This window comes from Haemaphysalis longicornis, unplaced genomic scaffold, assembly GCF_048455015.1.
Source record: "Haemaphysalis longicornis isolate Haplotype H1 unplaced genomic scaffold, Haemaphysalis longicornis Haplotype H1 scaffold_1, whole genome shotgun sequence".
Classification (NCBI taxonomy): Eukaryota; Metazoa; Arthropoda; class Arachnida; order Ixodida; family Ixodidae; genus Haemaphysalis; species Haemaphysalis longicornis.
Genome location: NW_027526203.1, coordinates 131282708 through 131288707, shown reverse-complemented (window position 1 = coordinate 131288707; position 6000 = coordinate 131282708). Strand labels below are relative to the sequence as shown.

Below are 6000 nucleotides of genomic sequence, written 5' to 3'. Positions count from 1 at the left end.
AAGGCCGACCCACACTCGTCAAGTACCAGAAGCGTCGTTAACTGGAAATCATAGCCAATGGTTCCATGGGTTGAGTCAATGCACACAGTGCCCGACCAAAGTTCCTTTAAAACATCTTCCTGTGCTTCTGTCACAAGAACAAGAGCAAAATCTTTGTCAAATGTGCTGCCTGGCATGTCGCTTCCCTGCTGCTTATAGAGATGAACCACTGTCTCTTTTTTGTCGGCCATGGCTCTCACCCAGATGTGCACACTGCTTATGTCATTATTGTGCCACCATTCTGAACCATGCAGGAAGAACTGCCTTTTAATATGCAAGCGCCATCGCTTTATTTCAGCTATCGGCCTCACTGCGCCCTGTCTAGAAACTGATCTTCTTCAGAACAGTAGACATAGGCACGCCCCTAGCCAGGTCCTCTGCTATTTCTGCACGCTGTTCCTCAGTCATCCTTAAGTGGGCCACATTCGGTGCATGCCCAAAGTGGTTCCTCTTGTAGTCAACACTGACGGTGCTTTCAGCAGTACTGTCCGCGGTAAGAAACATGTAAGACAGACACGTCCTACCTGTTTTGCAGCTCCCCTGGCTCTTAAGAAGCTGAAGCCGCTTACCCCTCTTGGCCTAGCCTTTCCTGATCTGTGGCAGATGTAGTACGTCCGCGTCTGGCCACGGGCAAGCTGGTTAGCCCCTGCGCGTGCTACGAATTGGCAGTACTGGCTTGCCTCCTCCAGCTTTCTCCATTCTGCAAATTCTAAAAAACGGACACGGAGACGTTAGGATGACACAAACAGCAATAGGTAAGTAGCATTCCTTATTGGGCAGGCGCTCCACATTCGCTTGTACAGTATCACCCCACAAATTAGTTTGTCTCACATGTGCATTTAGACAAAATTTCCTAAAAATCACATCGCCATGTAATGCAGAAAATAGTGCGACAATATAATTAGATAGCACATTAGGGTGAAACGAATTCTCTAAACGAAGACATACTGCAGGAAAAAAAAGAGGGTAATAGATAGCTGCGAATAAGTCTAAAAGAAACACAAAAATTATGCAAATAATAATTCATTATGTGTTGCAAACTAGCTTATATGCGTAGCACTATGTAAGGTCTTGTGGAATAATTCAACCATGTGAAACTACTTGGTTTCTGCCAGAAAAATGCTCGAGGCCAGCAACTAAAACACGCTAAAACTATCCGCCACACAACTGCGGCGCAACAACTACACTTTGATTTGGGAAAATGTATGCCATCTGAGTTTAATATAGATTTGATTGTAGGGTTTAACGCGCCGACGCAACGCAGGCGATGAGGCGCGCCGTAGTGGAGGGCTCCGGATTAATTTTGACCACCTGGGGAACTTTATGGATTTCTGAGTTTAATATAAACTGGGAATATTGAATGTGCCTGTGCTGAAAATATCGCGCTATCGGGCCGGTCGTAATTTTAGACGCCGTTACTCGCTGCAGTGGCGGGTAATTCGATCGAGTAGGGGGAACAGCAAAAATGCCTGTGTGACGAGGTAATTGGCGCAGGTTAAATATTTCCACGCAATATAAATTAATCCGTAGCCGCCAGTGCGCCTCATAGCCCGGGTGTGGCTCACAGTGCAAAATGGCCTGCAGGCTAAGAACTTTTCCACCATTTAGGCTCCTAGACAATCCGTAAAGATGATGAACTCACGTTCAGTAAAAGCGAAAAGAAATTGTAGGATAATTTGGCGCCGCACTCAGTTACTCTTAGCGTATCACCTGTACCGTGCTACCAAGTAACGTTGCCTGTTACATCGTATGCTAGGACTCTTGACCTGTGTGCATCTGCATAAAAAAAAGAAAGACCAACGAAAAAGTGAACTTTTTAACTGATTAAAAAAAGGACGATTCTGACCCGTGCAAGCTTGCCTGCGAAATCTAATTCAGGCATGTCCAAGCAAGCATGTGGGCAACCAAGATCCCCCGCTACGTGAATGCTTGCCAGCAACTCAGGGAAAACAAAGTAAACAAAGCGCCATATCTGCCAAAGCGTTCTGCACCAACTACACGGGTGCGCCAGCTACTTTCTATCACCCAATTGTGTGCGAATAAACCAAAGCCAAAGCTCTCAGGTAAAAGTTGTAGGGCAACGCCCAGCAGCACAGTTTTACGAACAAGTACGTTACCATGCTGACCAGCAATAAACAAAAAAAAAAACACACTGTGTACATGTAACCCAATGCCTCGAGTTATGCCCGACGTAATCCCAAGTTGAAGACTAAAGTTTCGTCCAACGTGACAATAAGTTGAAGTTACATCAGACGTATTACAAAGTTAATTAGCGTCACGACCCTACAGAACCCCAAATAGAATTGAAAGTTGAATTCAACAATTAAGGTTAAGTAAAATTACAGTAAGTAAATTAGTCGCGCCCAATGTAATTTACGCAAGGTTATTGCGATGGTCCCGGATCATCCTCCGGCTGCCCGTAAGCTATCCGGCACTTGATTTTTTCATGTTTTTTTACGCCGTGTCCGAAGATCGTCCACGACTTGCAAATTGGGGGGCCCACATGTTTTTGCGTTACGTTCGATCCGGTGCATCCTGGGTAAATTAAACTTGAAATAGCTAGTGAGAACATATTGTTCCGCTTTCTTCGAGCTGTCTGGAACACCATCGCCTGGCGACGGTGTTACTGGCTCGCTGACAGGTTCAAATTCCGTCAGGCGCACATTATTAATAGCGGCTGTATAAGCGTTTTGTTCCGCCGCATAGAGTTACCAGAAAAAATACCAGAAAAAAGACGCCTAGACTCACAGGTGACCTTCCCCCAAGGATCGGAGTCGCAAAATGGAGGACGTTGAAGTAGAAGGTGAGCTCATCTCGCGTGAAGAAGTTACGGAGGAGGCCGGCTGGCTCACAAGCCATCGTCGACGTGGCGCTCGCGCCATCGCTAACATGAGCGCGACAAAGGGGCTCCCTCACGGGCAAAGCGCTTGGGGAGTATGGGTAACCGAACCGGAGGCCACGTGCACAACAGCAACTGCGCAGGCAACGGCGGACGACTCGGCAACCGCACCTGCCCAAAGAAGACTTAAAGATTGTGCTGCGGCCGAGAGAGGGCCTGGACGTCACCAAGATCAGTCTCGTTGGACTGCGCAACGGCGCGCTGGACGCGACCAGCCTCGCATGCGAGGAAGCGGAAGAAAACGTCCTCCGCATCCACGCAGCCAAGAACACCATCGTTGCAAGTACCCCCAGCATGAAGCGGGCAGACAAGTACAACGCCATCAAAGTGCTCCGCATTGGAGAGAAGACCTATGAGGTGTCCGCGTAAGTGGCATCGCCAGAAGACACCGTCAAAGGGGTGATACACAACATCCCTGAGTATGAGAGTGACGAAGCTATAACGAATAGTCTCGTCTACAAGTAAAACCCCACGATTCTACAAGCGAGAAGGAATGGGCCGGACCAACTCGGTCATAATCGTTTTCGAAGGCAACAAGGTACCCCACTACGTCGATTATCGCGGAGCCGAGTATAGATGCCTTCTGCACAAGAAGCAGCATGAGGTATGCGATGAATGCGGCAGAGTGGGACATCGGTCCGATGTATGCCCCACACCAGACAGCAAGGTATGCAAGATCTGTGGCAGTAAAAACCCGCCAGAAAACCATCCGTGCGAGCCAAAATGCGCTCTGTACGGACGGGATCACCCAACTGGCGACAAAAAATGCCGGCAAGGTTTCCGTACTCCCTACCTGATTAAAAAATGACAGTGGGAGAAGAAACAAAGGCAAGAGGAAGACGACAAGGAAAAGCATGGCGGCCGACGTGGGGACGTGTCGTCCATACTAAAGCACAGCGAGAAGCGGGACGAGGAAGGCGAGAGGCGTGATCGTTCTAGCTCCTTCCCCCGCCTCCTTCTTCAAGAGCGCCAGAGTAGGAAGGACTCATGCCGCGCAGCTGGTGCCCGAGACGGTTCCACCGGGAGAAAACACCCGTAGAGATCGACGTCTCGACGCCGAAGCCCCAGCGCCGCGGGCTGCCAGGACTCGAAACACCAATCAAGGTCCACGTCTCGCAGCGGACAGCAAGGTGAGCTGGGCTAGCGCTGTCTCCCACAGCGCAGCTCCGCGGACTAGAGCGGAAGACAGTAGCAAAGCTAAAAGCAGAACTATCGGAAATCACTCAAATAAGTAAGATGCTGGAGATAGTACTTAGTGAAATAAGGTCCTTAAAGCAGAAATTGTCAAAGGCAAGAGCGCAAACTGTAATCAAGTGGCCACGCCGAAACATGTAGGCCCACCCCATTGCAGCCCCGCGGCAGCGGGTAACAGGAACAATATCCAAAATCGCTGCTGACAAAAGAGCCGTCACAGATCCCCCTATCTGAACCTTCGTCTTGTGACGAGATGGAGGAGTCGACGCCTGAGTCGCCTGAGTCCCCCCCCCTCCGAAGCGCAAGGTGACCAACAAAGAACAAGGTCTCTCGAGAAACCCTCCCCGCACGGGGCACCTTGAGCAATCTTGGTGACGGTACTGGCGATACCGCGGACCCCGAGCCCCCAAACATAAGCTGGATCCAACCGTGGCGATGTGTTTATAGGTGGAGGGTTAGAAACCACGAACGGTGGCCGTCGGAGCCCAGGTCAAGCTCCGGCGGATGGGCTCCCTGTCTGTTTACCAGGCAGGGAGCTCCGGGACCTCTCTCGGTATCAGGGTAACCCGAGCGAAGAAAGTACCTCCGTCCCCTGCTTTTATACTATAGCTTATGGTATTATCTAAACCCCCCAAACCAAATGATCGGGTCCTCAAAAGGGCCCGCACCGAAGTAACTTCCAAACCTCTTCTGAACATTGACCTCCGAAGCAATGACATCTTTCCTCGCTTCCTCATTATGCAATCTCGTGACAAAGAAACCCCTGTAAGTGGAAAATCAGTCTTCCTTGTTGCAAAGTTTCTTGAAAGTGTTGCTGGAAAAAACTACAAGGCGAAAAAACTTACTTCTGGTGATGTGCTCATTGAAGTCAGCCACAAAGAGCAGGCCAATAAGCTCCTTCAACAAACTAACATCGATGGTCTAGAAATTACGATCACACCTCACAGAACCTTAAACTCTTCTCAAGGCGTCATCTCCGAACTCGATCTAATCAACGAAACCGAAACCGACATCCTTGAAGGACTGCGTGACCAAGGGGTCACAGCAGTCCGGCGCATCACAATACGACGAGATAGCAAAGAGATTAAAACAAAGCACGTAATTTTGACCTTTGAAAGAACCCCACTACCAGAATTCGTGACGGCAGGTTACTTGCGATGTCCCACGCGCCCGTATATGCCAAACCCACGCCGCTGCTACAAATGCCAGCGGTATGGGCACGGTACGAACTCTTGCCGGGGGAGACCAAAATGTGCAAAGTGTGGTCAACCTGACCATCTCACAGACAACTGCGACGCAAGCAACTTCACCTGCCCTAACTGCCGTGGACCTCACGCAGCATATTCAAGATCGTGTGAAACATTCAAACAAGAAAAACAAATCATCACATTGAAGGTCAATGAAAACATCAGCTTTCCGGAGGCCCGGAAGAGGTTTGCACTCTTCAGCTCCGGAAGGTACGCCGACGCTGCTCGCCGGGGGGCGGAGCGGCGCCTGGTTTCGGCGGCGACGCAATACAGCTCAGCTGACTTGCTCCCGCCTCCGCCCCCCACGAGGCTGCCTGTGGCAGCCGCCCCGGTCACCACGCCACTTGCTGGACCAGCAGTGGTTGAGGTGGCCACTCATGCTGATGGGAGCGTAGTCGCTCCTGTTCCTGCCTCACAGGTCTCGAGCACACCCGAGAGCCCTGTGGAAATGGACACGGAGGAAACCACACCCTCCCCAAATCTCGCCCCACCACCTGTCCCGCGCGTGGTGCCCACTACGCCCTTGGCAGTGGTGGTTGAAGAGAAAACCGCCCTAAAGGGTGCTACATCCAGGTCCAGGGAGCCCAGTCTGTCGGGCACACCCAGGACATCTGGAGATGA

General features: G+C 50.6%; 1 protein-coding gene across 1 annotated transcript in view; it reads right to left on the bottom strand.

Moving 5' to 3' along the window:
• Nucleotides 1-651: 651 nt before the first annotated feature.
• Nucleotides 652-6000, bottom strand: part of LOC144165894 (uncharacterized) — a 28950-nt gene continuing 23601 nt past the window's right edge. The window contains exon 2 of the mRNA XM_077695639.1: nt 652-748. The gene's annotated coding sequence lies outside the window, so the exon portion shown is untranslated. The remainder of the gene's footprint in view (nt 749-6000) is intronic.